The 18,015-nt window shown below is 43.0% G+C and overlaps 1 protein-coding gene across 2 annotated transcripts in view; it reads right to left on the bottom strand.

Annotated features, from left to right (window-relative positions):
• The window catches only part of ACSL3 (acyl-CoA synthetase long chain family member 3), a 90,174-nt gene extending 80,925 nt beyond the window's left edge, over positions 1-9,249 (bottom strand). Inside the window, exon 1 of one of the 2 annotated variants that reach the window (XM_038001462.2) lies at positions 9,027-9,249. The gene's annotated coding sequence lies outside the window, so the exon portion shown is untranslated. The remainder of the gene's footprint in view (positions 1-9,026) is intronic. The other variant, XM_038001463.2, reaches the window with a different exon arrangement.
• Between the last annotated feature and the right edge of the window lie 8,766 nt (positions 9,250-18,015).

Raw genomic sequence — 18,015 nt, 5'->3', positions numbered from 1 at the left:
AGGTAGTAAACACATCAATGAATATATGGGGAAATGCACAAAGCTAACCGATAAAGTAAAAGACACCTAAAAATAAATACGGCATGGGTAACAAAAATCCTGAGTCAAGCAAAAGAGAAGGAAAAGGAGGTAAAAAAGAACAGGGATAAAGAAGCAGATCCCTCTCCATCCCCCAAAAGCAAGAAAGGATTACAGAACAACAACAACCAAAAAAACACCAGAAGTCCAGTCAGACTAAATGGCACAGACAATGCCACACCACCAGTCTCAACGGCAGGGTTACAAACAACTCGGGCCAGACCTTCAAAGCTCTTCCTGCAACAACTCACTCTCTTCATTTGCTAGCTGCTAGTTCTCCCTTCCTATTCCTAGAAGCTTTAATTCATTCAACAACTACTTTCTGAGTTTAATCAATAAATAAAGAGGTTATGCTAGGTCTTAATTGTTTTTGTCCTCCAAGTCAGTGTTCCTTTCTTCCCCACGGGATGTGATTTATCCTCACAGCTTCCTGAGTCCTCCTAAGCAGTTCATGGCTCAGTTTTATTTGCCAGTCTTCCAAACTCCACCGCCCCCTGGACATCCTATGTGAATACCTTCCTCACAAATCTTTCTTCAGCTCTAACATTAGTCTCATTTTGCTCAGCTGACCATTCCCTCGCTACTTTGGCAAAACATGAGCTCTCTGTCCTCTATACTGCTCATCTAAAATTTACAATATCTCCTCCGTAACTTCATATGGCCTAAAAACCCCTGTCCTTACAGAATTAATATTTCCTAGTCCCCTTTAAATAACGTGTCTTTACTAATATAATGGGTTCACTCACACACTGGATTCAGAATGTCTTGTTGCCATTTATCAAAAAACTACTTGTGAAGGGCAGAGACGGGACAAAGAGGAAGAAAGAATATACATAGGGAAAACAGGAAAAAAGGAAATTACAAGACAAGACAGGGGAGCCAGAGAGATGAAGAAAGCAACTAACGTAAGTCATGATAACCTTGTGAGGTAAGAATTGAAATATTTATGTTACAGAAATTGAAATAGAAAGCTGAGAAAGGTTAAGTCACTTGCTCAAATTTACCTATCAAGCTTTACATACACGAACGGCAATGGTTCCTTGGTTCCTTCTCCATCAACACAAGGTTAACGGTATAGGATAATATACTTAGAAACACCATCTGAATCATTATCAGGATCATATTACAAAAGGTATTTAAAACTAACAAGAGTAGACCCTTGGTAATTATCTGAGAATTTCACCATGTCAACCCACTTTCAATGTGCTTTATACGTATTTCAAAAAAAATGAAACAGGATAAATCTTAATTTTTTTTTTTTTTTTTTTTTTTTGAGACAGAGTCTCCCTCTGTTGGCCAGGCTGGAGTGCAATGGTGTGATCTCCGCTCACTGCAACATCCACTCCCATGTTCAAGCAATTCTAGCTCAGCCTCCCGAGTAGCTGGGATTACAGGTACCCGCCACCACACCCAGCTAATCTGCATTTTTAGTAGAGATGGGATTTCACCACATTGGCCAGGCTGGACTCAAAACTCCTGTCCTCAGGTGATCCGCCCACCTCAGCCTCCCAAAATGTGGGGTTAAAGGTCACCATGTCCAGCCAAATCCTAAATTATTGATGTTAAAATATAACAAAATCTAGTTAAAGTCCCTCAACTTACAATTTGCTACAGTTTACAATATCTCTTCCCAATCTCCACTACCAAACAGTTATAATACATCAGACATTTCCTTGAATCACAGATGTATGGGTTAAAATGCTGCCTCAAAAAAGAAGGCAACACCACAAACTGAGTAGACTTAGAAAGAAAATACTGCATACTCTAACAAGAAATAAAACTAATAAAAATAGTTAATATGTATTGAGTAATGACTACGCAACTCACTCACCTCATTTGAATCTCACAACAATCTACGGGTAGATTTCTATTATTATCTCCATTTTACAGATGAAGAAATTGACACAGAAATTAAATACACTGCCCAAAAACACACAGCTAAAAAGTAGAGCCAGGATTCAAATCCAAGCAATCTTAACTCTGAGTCCATGTTCCTACCCACCAAACTGCAATGAAAAAAGTACACTACATTTAGAGGAAAATATTTAAAGGAAATTAAAATACAGAATTAGCTAAATCAAATGTACATTAACACAGAAACATTTCCCAAGAGAAAGGGTACACGTGAATTATCCCTACAGTCATGCAGGGAATTAGAAGTAAAATAACATGTATCTGTAAAATGTGTACTAAGATATTTCTCTATTTTAAGATATTTTTATTTAAAAAAAAAAGCAAAGAAAGTTAACTAAAATAAAGGTCACTAAAAAGAGCCTTAGAGGAAAAGTGCCCATTATAGTTTTATACTGTAAGTATAATGGACAAAGAATGGTACCTTAGGTCAAATAATGAAAAGATTAGAGGAAGGCCGAGATAAAAATGTAAAGAATAAAGAAAAAGGAGCACAGGTTAACTACAGTGCCAAAAATTAAAATAGACAAAGATTTGTGTTCAATAATACTTACGGTAACGATGTTTGTAATAACAACAACAAAATGGAAACAGCCTAAAGGTCTATCAACAGAGCAAAGGCGAAATAAATATGGTATAGACCTAAAATGCACTTACTTGTCACAGTAAAAATAAATGACATAAATCGACATGAACCCACATTGATGAAATGAGTTGAAACTCAATTCATGAAACCACACTGATAAGTGATTTTGAGTGGGGGTAAAATAAACAGTATGCTGAACAAGAATATATGCAGTACCATCTATATAAAGTTAAGAATACACAAAACAATACTATACACTGTCTAAGGAAACACACATGTGTAATAAAGCTGTAGAGAAATACATAGGAATAATAAACACCAAATTCAGAGCAGTGGTTAACTGTAAGATCTGGGGGAAAGGCATGGGTTTCTTCAAGTTGATTACATTTTATGAAATATTTTTCAAACATACAGAAAATGTGTCTGTATTTTAGTTAAAAGACAGGAAAAGAAAATGGAACTAGCAGACTATGGGATCCCAAATTCCTTTATATATCAATCTAAAAAATCAATGATAACAATTCCTGTGAAGGAAGGTTAAAGGGGAAAGCATCCTGAGGAATTATGTCCAAAAAGAAAATTCTAGGCATGGTGGTTCACATCTGTAATCCCAGCACTTTGGGAGGCTGAGATGGGCAGATCACGAGGTCAGGAGTTTGAGACCAGCCTGGCCAACATGGTGAAACCCCATCTCTACTAAAAATATAAAAATTAGCCACACACGGTGGCAGGCACCTGTAATTCCAGCTACTAGGGAGGCTGAGGCAGGAGAATTGCTTGAACTCAGGAGGCGGAGGTTGCAGTGAGCAGAGATCACACCACTGCACTCCAGCACAGGCGACAGAGCAAGACTCTGTCTCAGAAAAAGAAAAAGAAAAAGAAAATTCTAGTTAAATTCTATCCATTTCCTTATGATTTCCCGGGGGGGTGGGGGTTGCAGGGACAGTTTTATTTAGGGCAGCAACTTTGTGTAATTAAACCAGACATAAAACTGCCCCTAAATGTCATCACAGCTCCTTTCCCTACACAATGATGACTTCAGAGGTTAATATGAACTTCAAGTGAACTGTCACTGCGGGGAGGAGATGCAGTGTCCAGGTTAAGAACACGGACTCTGGAACCAAACTGCCGGGGGTGAAATTCAGCACACATTTAGCACACAATCACCCAAGTCACTTAAATTGTTCCGTGCTTCAGTTTCCTCATCCGTAAAAATCAGAATGATAAAAAGAACCTATTTTCCGGAGGGCGCGGTGGCTCAAAAACCAATCCCAGCACTTTGCGACACGGAGGCAGGCGGATCACGAGGTCAGGAGATCGCGACCATCCTGGCTAACACAGTGAAACTCCCGTCTCTACTAAAAATACAAAAAATTAGCCAGGCGTGGTGGCAGGTGCCTGTAGTCCCAGCTACTCGGGAGGCTGAGGCAGGAGAATGGCGTGAACCTGGGAGGCGGAGCCTGCAGTGAGCAGAGATCGCACCACTGCACTCCAGCCTGGGTGACAGAGCGAAACTCCGTTTCAAAAAAAAAAAAAGAACCTATTTTGCAAGGCTGAGATAAAAATTAGAACAGCATTTGGCCACAGTATCCTATAAAGGTGTCAGCTATTATCCTTATTCCAAAGACTGTTCATTCAGAAAAACAAAAACTAGGCTTTGTATCCAAATAATATAATTAAGTTCAATTACTTTCTGCATCAAATAGGAGACAGAAAAGTTGACCATGACAGGACAGTGGAAAATGTGCAGCTTTTCATGGCTTGAGCAATCAACGTTAGGATAGTAGGATAAGCAATTTTTAATTTTTCTAACAATATTCTTTGGTAGTGTTCTAACATCTCCAATGCGTACACATCTGTGTACATACACATACACACACACACACACACACACACACAGAGGATCCAAAATCAAGGTAAAACATTCTATTTCTTGGCTCCCTGTTGACCTGGCAAAACTCCAGTTCATCTTGGAAAACCTAGTTCAGCTATCATCTCCACCGAGAAGTCTCCCCTTTTCCTTCCCTACTCTGTGCCCGCTCTGCACTTTTTCTCTATTTCCTAACAGTTTCCACTGCTGCACTGATTATACCATCCTGTAATATACTTGCTCATATGTCTTCTTCTGTTGCACCATGCTGTAATTTGTTCATATACCTCCTTCCTGTAGTGAACTGTAAGCTCCTTAAGAGCAGAAACTCACTCAATCATTTCCAAATTCCGAGTACCTTGCAAAACAGACACTAAATAAATACATCAATGAACGAATCCTTAATAACAAATACCTTCACAAACAAGTAGAAACCTGTATTTGGAGGCGACTTATCCAAAAAGTTGGTTATTTAAGTATCTTCAATTCTAAACAAAAATTAGCAGATCAATTGAAACTACCAAATCATCCAATTCTTTATCCTTCAAAATGGGAAACATCAAAAATATGTAAGTAAACATATTTCAATAATAACAGAAGCTAAACTTTAAATAAAAAGAATTAAGGCACCTATGATGTCAGGAAAACAAAAACAGTCCGAAAGCTTTTTTCTAATGAAACCAAAAATAAACATGTAAGGAAAGCATCACAGGACTTACCATTTAGAGTGTCTCCTTTTTCAGAAAATAAATAAATTACGATCAAAAGTCAGATGAAAATATACACTCTATTGGGGTGGATGAAATTAAGACTGAGCCACATTTTAAATCAATCACACAATGCTCTTGTGGCAAAGTTTTCTAAAAGACTATCTCATGAGTCAACTAAAATTGGGCTAATTTTTAGAAATTTAACAGTTCTTGACAATTTTTTGGCATTTGCTTAGGACTCCATAAGTTGCAGGCCGGTTTTCTGTCACTGTGGGAGGTGTCCCTCCTCCCAGCGAAGACACCAGCCTTAGTTGTGCTTTGGGTTCCATCCCAGCCCCATCCTTTTAGGAATTCTGCACAAACCCTTTTCTAGTCTATATTCAACCACTCCCTCTCCACGGAGCCTTCCTACCAGCATTCAAACATGCTGAAATCAAACCTATTGGAAACAGTTTCCTATACTTACTGTCTCCATTTTCCTCACCTCCCACTGCTCCCCATTCCACCCCTACCTGCAGATCAGCATCTCTTTCAAAGGTCACCAGTGACCTCCATGACCTTCACCTTGCTAAATCCAATGGACGGCTCTCAATTCTTCTCTCATAGACGCATTCCACAGTACTGACTCATCGCCCTGCAGGGACATCTGTTTCTGGCTGTCCTCTGACCTTCCTGGCCACTCGTCTCCTTGGCAAACGCAACCTCCTCTGCGCAGCTCCATCCCAGGCCTCCTTCTCTTCTTATTGTATAGCCTCCCTACAGGCAATCTCACCCATGCCCATGATTTGAGCTCTTGCCTCTACATGGAGGGCTTCAAAACAGTAAATGGCCACCCCAATTCTGAGCACTAAACCAGTACCTCAATAAAGGCCTCAAAGGCAGCTTCAACTGAACACTTTCAAAACTAAAGTCATGCTCTTCCCATATCCAGAACCTAGTTCTCTACCAGTAAGCCCCAGCTCAGTGAATAGCACACTTACCCCTTCAGTTGCACAGGTCTGAAACCTAGTAATCACTTAACATCCCTTTCTTCCACTCCATCTACTATTTGTCACCATATCCTGACAATTTTATATCTCCATTTTCTCAGTATTTCTGTTTATCATCTATGGCTCTTAAGAGGATCAAATGAGCCAACATATGCTAGTACTTTGAAAAATAGAAAAAAAAAAATTAGTATTAGTATTCATTAACTGAAATCTCTTTGAAAGCAGGAACTTTGGCAAGTTCATCTTTTTTATTTATTCCACATGGTACCCCTAGGACGGTGTTTTGCATGCAGATGGCCCTTAAGTAAATATATTGCAATATATTATTTGTATTGGCTTCATACATGTTCAACTGAGGCATTTATGTATTTTTAACAATCTGTATTTCCCAATCCAGCCATCAAAAAATGATCTCATAAGAGGTGAGACTTGTAAGTTAAATGACCCTGTGAAGTGTATGCTACAACGGATACTTTTGATTGATTATGATGCTCCTTAATTTAAAAGTCTATCACCCTTGGTCTAGCTTTCCTAAAAAAATCTAAATCCCATATTCAAGCCAAAATCTCACATAAAAGAGTCTTACTCCCTCTTACAGTTCATCTTGAGTGGGAGAAAGTATTAGAGGACTATTTAAGCTTTAAGTACCCTGAAGGCAGACAGAATGACAACTTGCAAAGTTGCCTATCTCATTGTCGTATCTTGCAACGTAGGCTGGGATGACATTCAGAGTACGAAAGACACTGTGAAATGAAAAGAATTATTGTTGCTCACAACTTCCCAAACTCTTGCATTATGTACATAATTGCAGGCTCAGATTTCAAGACTGTCCTCTAGCAAAATCTCACCACATCAATTCAAAAAACAGTTCCCTAGACTAGATTTCCATCTACATCACAATGTTGCTCACAATCCTCATTCACACAATACTTTTCCTTCATCATACCTATCAAACTTGCAACCACTTAGTCCTTTGTATGACCATTTGCTTCTGGTCTATTTTTCCCTCTAGTCACTGCTGTCTTCACGTGCCTGACATATCACAAAAATTACATGGCTCTAGGTGAGGCAATTAATCGAATGAGGAATGAAACAGTCACTTAACTGGAACCAACCAGCAGGGAAGCACATAAGCAAATGAAACAGATCTTGAGGCTTTAAGATCTGACCCTCACCCCAAACCAGACAGAGGATGATTTTCCCCACATAAGTTGTGCGTCCTTCATCTCTCCCATTCTTTCTTTCTTCCTTCAAGGAGAACATTTTAGACTCTTCAGAATATTTAAGCTTTAAGTCACTGAGTCTAAAGCCTTACAAATTCAATAACTGAGATCCAAAGATACGACGTGACTTGTCACCTTGACCCTTAGGTCCAATGGTCCACTCTGCCCCTACACTCAATGTCATCCTATAAAACCAATAATTTTTATACAAACGAGAAATCAGGAAAAGTCTAGAGAGAAAACGCATGCGAGAATTACAAGAGAAGGCTTACTCATCCCCAAGTGTGAGGAACTGCACAGAAAAATGCCAGAAAACAAAATAAAGTCTGTGCAAAAGACTCCCATGTCACACCACCTCTCCCCTATAGTGCTCTTCTAATACACTTTCAGGAGCAACTAGCAGCACCCTCAACTCTCAGAACTAATTTGGGGAAAACCAAAATAGGTTGATGATCATGAAAGAAGGTATCATCAAACCACAACTCTCCTGGCCACCCAGACTAAAATCCACTGTGGAAACTATTCAGCCATCCACCAAGGAGAGGCAGCAAAATATAGTGGTTAGATTTAAGAGCTCTGGATTTACACAGGCCTGTCTGAATCCCAGCTTCTTACTAGCTGAGATCTGAGGCAAGTTAATACGTCCAATCTGCAGTTTCTCCCGCTGTAAAATGGGAATAACCCCCACCCCAGAGGACTGTTAAGTGTAAAGACACTGTACATAAAGCTCTCCGAACAGTGCGTAGCATGTAAAAAAAGCTCAATAAATGTCAGCTATTTGTCATTCTTTTCAGCTATAATTTCGTTCACAAAGCCTACTGCCTTTCTAGCTTCCATATAATTTTAAAGACATTCCTCCAGCCTTTTCATTTTCGACGGGCCTTTTATACAACAGCTTACAGCACACTTTCTAATATCAGACTTCCTGGGCAAACCATTTGAAAACCTGTGCCTCGGGCTCCTCCTCTGTGAAACGAGCCTGATAACGCCTACCCCGCAGGATTGCTGGTAGTAAGCAGTCCCCGAGTTACACAACCTATCACCAGTGCATGATTAAAACGCACTTGGGGAAAAGTAAACCTGCAACTCTCAATCCCAAACATCAGTCTTAATCCCAGTCCCACCACCACGATAGTGTCCAGAACCAATCACCAAGGTCGACCCACCTCACGCACCCGATTTCTTCTCACCCCACGCAGCAACAGCCCCTCCCGCCCCGCCAAGCAAAGGTTTTCCGAAATCGCAGGACTGAGTCTCCTCCCACGGACACCTCACTGCTGGGGCCGCGGCAAAGCCCCCCTAATTCAAGGGACTGGCCTCCCCACCCCGCCCCACAGCGCCGGGAGGCACGCAGTGCATCCTCCTTGCCTGGTCAGCGCCGCCCCACGCCGTTCGCTCTGCAGCTCCCAGCTCGCGTGGGCTCAGGGCCGAGGTCCCACGTCAGCCGCTTCCCGGACCCCAGCGGGCCGCCTCCCACCCTGCGCGCCACTGCTCCCGGCGCCGCGGGCTGCCCGCGCGCACACCCAGCGGCCAGGTGCGGCGCCGACGTCGGGGTCCCGGGCCCCGAGGCTGGGGCGCCCCTGGGGCCCAGCCGAACCGCACGCGGAGGCCGCACTGCCAACCGGTTCCCGCCGCTCCCACAACCCGCGCCGCACTCACCGCGACGCCGGAGTCCGGGTTCCTCCGGCCTCGGGCCCACGCAGGCCTGGCTGAGCCCCAGAGCGTTCACGCGCCGCGCCGCCGCCCAGGGACCCTGGCGCAGCCGTCGGGGCCGCACTGCGAGGGGACAAACGTCTGCGACCCCGTCCGCCACCTCCTCGTCCCGGTCCCGGCCGCGTTGACAACGGCAGTGTCGCAGCCCGGCGCCGGCAGAGCAGCGTCTGTTGAGCGGAACCGCCTGGGACGCTCACCCCCGGCCGGCACTCGTTGCATATGCAGAGAGGCTGCCGCCCATTGGCCCGCGGGCGGTGGCGCGTGCGGGGCTGGGCCTATCGAATTCGGGCCGGGGAGCGCGGTGCTGGCGGCCCGGGGCGGGGTGAGGTTACTACGGGTCATTCCGCGGAGCCGCCGCCGACCGGACCTGGCTGCAGTCTGCGCGGGGCGGGGGCGGGAACGGGGTCGACCGGGAAGGACGAACCGAGGGTGGGGGAGGGGAGCGGGGATCTGCGGCAGGGACGTGGGAGGAGAGGCCAGTCCAGCAGGGTCTGCAGGAGCTGCGTCCCTCCAGGAAAAAAACAACCCCCCCCCCAAAAAAAAACAAAAAAATTACAGACGCACAATTACTGCTGTACTGTATAAATTTCAATATAAATTATGAAACGAAATGCATATTCTTTTTCGTTTTTAACTGGATTAGTTATCCTGTTCTTGCACAAATTACTGTCAAATCCTGCCAAATAAAATGGCTTTTGGAACTGCCTGGGGCAAGAAGAGTCTCAAAAACTCAAAGCTTATCCATTATCATTTCTATTGTTTTGGCCTCACTTAACCTTGCATATAACCCATTTTCCCCTGAATGCACTCACTCACCATGCAAATTTGCTATTTCTTTTCAAAAAATAAAGTTTACTCCAAATTACTGTTTTTGAACGTTCTTAGGAATCCAGTGTTTCTGTATTTTAAGGAGTTCGCCATTGTTTCTCGTTTTAGACACTAAACAAGGAAAAGAAAGCATCCAGTGCAGGTAGACTGCCTCCCCACAGACAAAAAACACACACGCACACTCACACATGCACACACACCCCAAAACACAAATGATTACATGTAGTACAACTGCATGTACTATAAGAGAGAAGACTTTCATTAATCCAATAATAGTAGGATTGGTCTCTTTTTTTTTAACCCAACATATTGTTTAGTTTGCCTGTGAACTTTTCCTTAAGTAGGTGAAAGGTTGCCTTCCTGAGCCAGCCTCAGGCTAAAGCAGGGGCTCATTTCCCAAGAGAATCTCAAAATCAGGAAGCCGCCAGAACTTGAACTAGGTGGAGCGATGATGCACCAAGCAGAGAGCTCACTCACCGTGGGCCCAGGGCCAACTGAGAACCTGAAGGGATGGATACCTGACTCAGGCAAACTGTTCTCCCATTTCAAAATATGGCAGTTCAGTTGCTCATTAATCTGTTGAAACCTTATCAAAGAATACATCCTGAAGATAAGTAGAATGCAGAATTTCTTATCTGAAAAGACATTCGCAGCTCTGCAGAGAGAAGCAGGCTTTAGAAGTGGTACTTCCAGAACCACGAAATCCTCTAGAAAATACTGGTTTTCTTCCAAGAGAAGAAAACTAACATTGAACCTTTTTAGCTATCCATAAGCCTAAAACAGACTAGAAGAATTCCAACAATATCTTTCTTCATTATCTCTCTATTATGGAACATATATATTATGGATATGGACCTATATTTAAAAGAAAATAGTCCTGGGAATTAAAATTCTAAATTCTCATCTTGTTTGCTGTTTAACGCTTAAGCTAAGTAGAAATATATAGAGATACTTCAGAGATATTGTGGGTTTGGTTGCAGACCACTGACACTTAAAGGGAATATCAAAATTAAGTGAGTCACATGAATAGTTTGGTTTCCCAGTAAATATAAAAGTTATGTTCGCCGGGCATGGTGGCTCATGCCTGTAATCCCAACACTTTGGGAAGCCAAGGCAGGCGGATCACCAGAGGTCAGGAGTTCAAGACCAACCTGATCAATATGGTGAAACCCTGTCTCTACTAAAAATACAAAAATTAGCCGGGCGTGGTGGCATGTGCCTGTAATCCCAACTACTCGGAAGGCTGAGACAGGAGAATCGCTTGAACCCAGGAGGTGAAGGTTTCAATGAGCCAAGATCATGCCATTGCACTCCAGCCCGGACAACAAGAGTGAAACTCCATCTCAAAAAACAAAAAAAAAATGTTATGTTCATACTATAAAGCGTGCAATAGCATTATATTTAACAAAACAATGTACATATCTTAATTTAAAAATACTTTATTGCAAAAAAATGCTAGCGATCATCTGAGTCTTCAGCAAGTTGTAATATTTTTTTGCTGGAGGAGGGTCTCGTCTCAGGGTTGATGGCTGCTAACTGATCAGGGTGATGGTTGCTGAAGGTGGGGATGGCTGTAACAATTCCTTAAAATAGACTACAATGAAGTTTGCATCATAGGTTGACTCTTCCTTTCAAAATTTCTCTGTAGCATGCAATGCTGCTTAATAGCATTTTACCCACGTTAAAATTCTTTCAGAATTGGAGTCAATTCTTTCAAATCGCCGTGCACAGTGGCTCACGCCTGTAATCCCAGCACTTTGGGAAGCCGAGGTGGGCTGATCACGAGGTCGGGAGTTCGAGACCAGCCTGGCCAACATAGTGAAACCCCATCTCTACTAAAACTACAAAAATTAGCTGGGCATGGTGGTGCACACCTGGAGTCCCAGCTACTCGGGAGGCTGAGGCAGGAGAATCGCTTGAATCTGGGAGGCGGAGGTTGTGGTGAGCTGAGATCACGCCACTGCACTCCAGCCTGGGCAACAAAGCGAGACTCCATCTCAAAAAAATAAAAAATAAAAAAAATCCTCTCAAACCTTGCCACTGCTTTATCCACTAAGTTTACGTAATATTCTAAATCCTTTCTTGTCATTTTAACAATGTTCACAGCATCTTCAACAGGAGGAGATTATATCTTGAAAGACCACTTTGTTTATTCATATGAAGCAACTCTTCATCCATTCAAGTTTTATCATGAGACATGGCAATTCAGACACATCTTCAGTCTCTACTTCTAATTCTAGTTCTCTTGGTATTTCTAACATATCTACAGGTATTTTCTCCACTGAAGTCTCAAACCCCTCAAAGTAAACCATGAGAGTTAGAATCAGTTTCTTCTAAAGTCCTATTATGTCAGTATTTTGACCTCCTCCCATGAATTGTGAATGTCCTTAGTGGGATCTAGAATGGTGAATCCCTTCCAGAAAGTTTTCAATTTACTTTACTCAGGTCTGCTGGGCATGGTGGCTCACGCCTATAATCCCAGCACTTTGGGAGGCCAAGGCAGGCGGATCACAAGGTCAGGAGATCGAGACCATCCTGGCTAACACAGTGAAACCCCATCTCTACTAAAAATACAAAAAAATTTGCTGGGTATGGTGGCGGGCACCTGTAGTCCCAGCTATTCGGGAGGCTGAGGCAGGAGAATGGTGTGAACCCGGGAGGTGGAGCTTGCAGTGAGCGGAGATCGCGCCACTGCACTCCAGCCTGGGTGACAGAGCGGGACTCTGTCTCAAAAACCAAAAAAATTGACCCAGGTCTATCAGAGGAATCACTATGGCAGCCATAGCCCCATAAAATTTCTTAAATGACTTGAATATCGAAACTAGTCGTTAATCCATGGGCTGCAGAATGAATGTTGTGTTAGCAGGCATGAAAACAACATTAATCTCCTCATACAGCTTCATCAGACTTCTTGGGTGACCAGGTGCATTGTCAATAGTAGTAATATTTTGAAAGTAATCATATCTTCTGAACAATACTCCCAAAAATGTGCTTAAACTGTTTGATAAACCATGCTGAAAACAGATGAGCTGTCATCTAGGCTTTGTTATTTCATTTATAAAGCACAAGCAAAGTAAGTTTAGCATAATTCTTAAGGACCCTAGGATTTTCAGAATGGTAAATAAGCGTTGGCTTCAACTTAAAATCACCAGCTGCAATAGCCCCTAACAAGAGAGTCAGCCTGTCCTTCAAAGCTTTGAAGCCACGCATTGACTTCTCCTCTCTACCTATGAAAATCTTAGATGGCATCCTCTTGTAATATAAGATTGCTTTGTCTACCTTGGAAATCTGTTGTTCAGCGTAGCCACTTTCATCAACAATCCTAGCTGGATCTTCCAGAAAACTTGCTGCAGCTTCTGCATCAGCACTTGCTGCTTCATCTCGCACTTTTATGTTATAGACATGACTTCTTTTCTTAAACCTCATGAACCAAACTCTGCTAGCACCAAACTTTTCTTCTGCAGCTTCTTCATCTCTCTCAGCCTTCACAGAATCCAAGAGAGCTACACCTTGCTCTGGAATAAACTTCGGTTTAAGAGAATGTTATGGCTGGTTTGATCTTATATCCAGATAACTAAAAGTGTCTCCATATCATCGCTAAGGGTATTTAGCTTTCTTAAGCATTCACTAGAGTAGCACTTTTAATTTTCCTCAAGAACTTTTCCTTTGTATTCACACTTTGGCTAACGGCTTGGCACAAGAAGCCTAGCTTTCAGGCTGTCTGGGCTTTTGAACATGCTTTCCTCACTAGGCATAACCATTTCTAGCTTTTGATTTAAAGTGAGAGATGTGTGACTCTTCCTTTCACTCGAATACCTAGAGGCCATTGTAGGGTTATTAACTGGCCTAGTTTCAATATCCCTGTGTGTCAGGGGATAGACAGGCCCAGGGAGAGGGAGAGGGTGGGGACTGGGGTTGGGGAGGGGAGGTCATTAGAGGAATCAGAACACACACATTTAACAATGAAGTTCACCGTCTTATATAGGCATACTTCAGATCAGGGTGCCACAAAACAATTACAATAGTAACAACAAAGATCACTGATCACAGGTCACCATAACAGATATTAAAAAAATGAAAAAAGTTTGAAATATTGCAAGGATTACCAAAATTTGACACAGAAACACAAAGTGAGCTGATGCTATCAGAACAATGGTGCCCATAGAGTTACTCAATACAAGGTTGCCACAAACCTGATATGGTTTGGCTGTGTCCCCACTCAAATCTCATCTTGAATTGTAGCTCCTATAGTCCCCACATGACGTGGGAGGGACCCAGTGGGAGGTAAATGAATCATGGGGGCAGGTTTTTCCTGTGCTGTTCTTGTAATAGTGATTAAGTCTCATGAGATCTGATGGTTTTATTAAGGGGAGTTCCCCTGCACATGCTCTCATGCCTGCCACCATGTATGACGTGACTTTGCTCCTCCTTCGCCTTTCACCATGATTGTGAGGCCTCCCCAGTGACTGTGAGTCCATTAAACCTCTTTTTCTTTTTCTTTTTTTTCCTTTTTTTTTTTTCTTTTGAGACAGAGTCTTGCTCTGTCCCCCAGGCTGGAGTGCAGTAGCGTGATCTCGGCTCACTCCAATCTCCATCTCCCGGGTTCAAGCAATTTTCCTGCATCAGCCTCTGAGTAGCTGGGAATACAGGTGCCTGTCACCACATCCAGCTAATTTTTGTATTTTTAGTAGAGACAGGGTTTCATCATGTTGATCAGGCTGGTATCAAACTCCTGACCTCGTGATATACCTGCCTCAGTCTCCAAAAGTGCTGGGATTGCAAGCTTGAGCCACCGAGCCAGGCCACCTCTTTTTCTTCACAAATTACCCAGTCTTGGGTATATCTTTATTAGCAGTGTGAGAACAGACTAATATACCTCCAATTTGTAAAAGACACAATAAAGCAAAGTGCAATAAAACCAGATATGCCTGTAGTATTTCTACTTTCTACATTTTTAATTTTTTTATTTTTTAATTTTAAAAAAGTCATGTGTACAATTGATTTTGTCTTGAAAAGTTTTCAATATATTTTTATTGACAGCTTTTGAGAATTACAGAATTTGGCTATATTTTCCTTCTTTTTATAAAAATTAAATTCAGAAACTCTTATGTCCAACTGAATGAAAACATCTATAGGAGTACGGCAGTTCCTTTATAGTTTTGCTATTTGTCCAAATAACAGGGACATTGAGAAGAGATGTCTTCATAATTCTTATGAATACCTAATGATCTGTTTCATGTGAAGGGCGGCAGAAATAGTCTGTGACTATATAATAAAATACTATGAGCACTTTCCATAATCATTATAGTACAATACCAAGACCAACTAATGTTTAAAATTTTAACAGAAATCTTTTAGTTCTTTCACTTCTGGTGAATTTTGGGGGCAGAAGATAGGAGTTAAGGCGGCATATGATACTATATGTTTGAGTTCAGATGACTCTGGCTTCGAGAAGCAGAACATTCAACAAAAAACAGTTTTTAAAATGACATTTATTGTCCAGGTGCAGTGGTTCATGCTTGTAATCCCAACACTCTGGGAGGCTGAGGTAGGAGGTTTGCTTGAGGCCAGGAGTTCAAGACCAGCCTGGGCAATGCAGAGAAGTCTCATCTTTAAAAAAAAAAAAAAAAAAAAAAAAAAATTGGCCAGGCATGGTGGCTCACACCTGTAATCCCAGCACTTTAGGAGGCCGAGGTGGGTGGATCACAAGGTCACAAGGTCAAGAGATCGAGACCATCCTGGCCAACATAGCGAAACTCCATCTCTACAAAAATACAAAAATTAGCTCGTGGCGCACGCCTGTAGTCCCAGCTACTCAGGAGACTGAGGCAGGAGAATTGCTTGAACCTAGGAGGCGGAGGTTGCAGTGAGCCGAGACTGTGCCACTGCACTCCAGCCTGGTGACAGAGTGAGACTCCGTCTCAAAGTAAATAAATAAATATTTTAAAATACAAAAATTAGTCAGGCATGGGGGCTCATGCCTGTAGTACCAACCACTTAGGAGGCTGAGGCAGGAGGGTTGCTCGAGTCCAGGAGTTCGAGGCTGCAGTGAGCTATGATTGTGACAGTGCACTCCAGCCTGGGCGATAGAGTAAGACTCTGTCTCAAAAAAAAAAAAAAAAGAAAAAAAAAAGACATTTACTGTGTCACATAAAAAGAACTAAGGAGGCAGGGCAAGTCCAAGGTGAGTTCAGGGACTCTGCATATCATTGAGGACCTGGGCCTTCCCTGTGTCATTCTCAGCATATTGGTTTCATCCTTAGACTGTCCACTCATAGTCACAGATGGGAGCCACAGTTTCATATATCTCATGAACACACAGCAGCATCTGGCCAAAGAACAAGGGCATGTTCCCTAAATGCCACTTTTTATTAAGGAGGAAATCCTTTCTCAGAAGACTCACGACAGGCCCCTCCACAAATCTCATTGCCAGGAACTGAGTCACACATCCATATCTTACCTGTAAAGGAGGCTGGAAAAGTGTTAAGAGGCATTTTGGGCTTCTGGAATGGAAAGGAGATACTATCAGCACAAAGGAAGCCATGGGAAGGGATACATGCGGGAAAGCCTAACTAGCAACATCTGACATGAATATCACTATCACCTGAAATTACCCATTTTGGACTAAAAGTGGCTTAAACGATAAAACCATCTGTTGTTTAACTTTACAAAATGTCCAGAGGAAAGCAGTTCCAAGGCTGCTTTTGGGGTTTTTTGTTTGTTTGTTTGTTTCGTTTTTGTTTGAGACAGGGTTTATTCCCATCTCCCAGGCTGGAGTGCAGTGGCACAGTCTCGGCTCAATGCAACCTTCGCCTCCCGGGCTCAAGCAATTCTCCTGCCTCAGCCTCCCAAGTAGCTGGGACCGCAGGCGTGCACCACCATGCCCAGCGAATTTTTGTGTTTTTTGTAGAGATGGGGTTTCGCCATATGAGCCAGGCTGGTCTTGAACTCCTGACCTCAGGTGATCCACTCACTTCAGCCTCCCAAAGTGCTGTGATTACAGGTGTGAGCCACCACTCCCAGCCCTAGGGCAGCTTTAAAGGCTCAATGATGTCATCAAGGACCCAGCTCCTCCTGTCTCTCTGCTCAGTCTACCATTCTCAGTCTCTGTGTTGTCTCTCTCCTCATGGTGATAAGATGGCTGCCACTGCTCCAAATGTTATCTTACACAACACGTCTAAAGCCAGAAGAGAAAAGCAGTTTCTCCTTACATACCAGGATGGGTTTATTGAACAGCTACATGTTTCCAAGATGCACTCAACTCATTTCCCCTAAACCAATCACTGGCAAATGAAATTACCTTGATAAATCTATCTCAGTCATAGATCAACTATTAGGGTCTGGGGAGGGTATTCTAGCTACTAGAGACACAGTAACATTTGACCTTTGGTTCAAAGTACTATATATGCCACATTTTGAAGGACAAGACTCCACTCCAATAGAATATCATCCTCAAGCTGGCTCCTTTGCTTGGTTTTTAACAGGATTCTAAGGGTTCCATCGGGTGGTACTTCTCAGTGATGAGGCACTTGGTAGAGCCCATAGGTCCCACTGTCCCATGCTCATTGCTGCTCCTCTGCCATAAAGTGGGCCCTCACTCCCAGAACGAGGCTATGTAGGAATCTATGATGGCAAATCAGACATTTTGTGAGCCCTCGGATTGTGGTACTGGCAAGGCTCAGTGGGCAGAAAAAACAAACTCACGCCGAGGTTATAGATCTATCCCAGAAAGAACAAATCAATGGCTTAGGTGCTGGTAGAGGCACTGAGGTGGAGATTCACAGGTGTCATCAGCACATCCTAGACATGGGAACGCTAAGGGGATGTGTGCAGGGCACCCAAAACCTCTGCTACAAGTGGGCGATCAACAGTGGCTGCTAGGCTGGGCGCGGTGGCTCATGCCTATAATGCCAGCACTTTGGGAGGCCGAGGCAGGTGCAACATTTGAGATCAGGAGTTTGAGACCAGCCTGGCCCAACATGGTGAAATCCTGTCTCTACTAAAAATACAAAAATTCGCTGAGCTTGGTGGCGCATGCCTATAATCCCAGCTACTTGGGAGGCTGAGGCAGGAGAATTGCTTGAACCCAGGAGGCTGAGGTTATGGT

This window comes from Chlorocebus sabaeus, chromosome 10 (genome assembly GCF_047675955.1).
Source record: "Chlorocebus sabaeus isolate Y175 chromosome 10, mChlSab1.0.hap1, whole genome shotgun sequence".
Lineage (NCBI taxonomy): Eukaryota > Metazoa > Chordata > Mammalia > Primates > Cercopithecidae > Chlorocebus > Chlorocebus sabaeus.
Note: the sequence above shows the minus strand (reverse complement) of the source record. Positions and strands in the feature narration are given on the sequence as shown.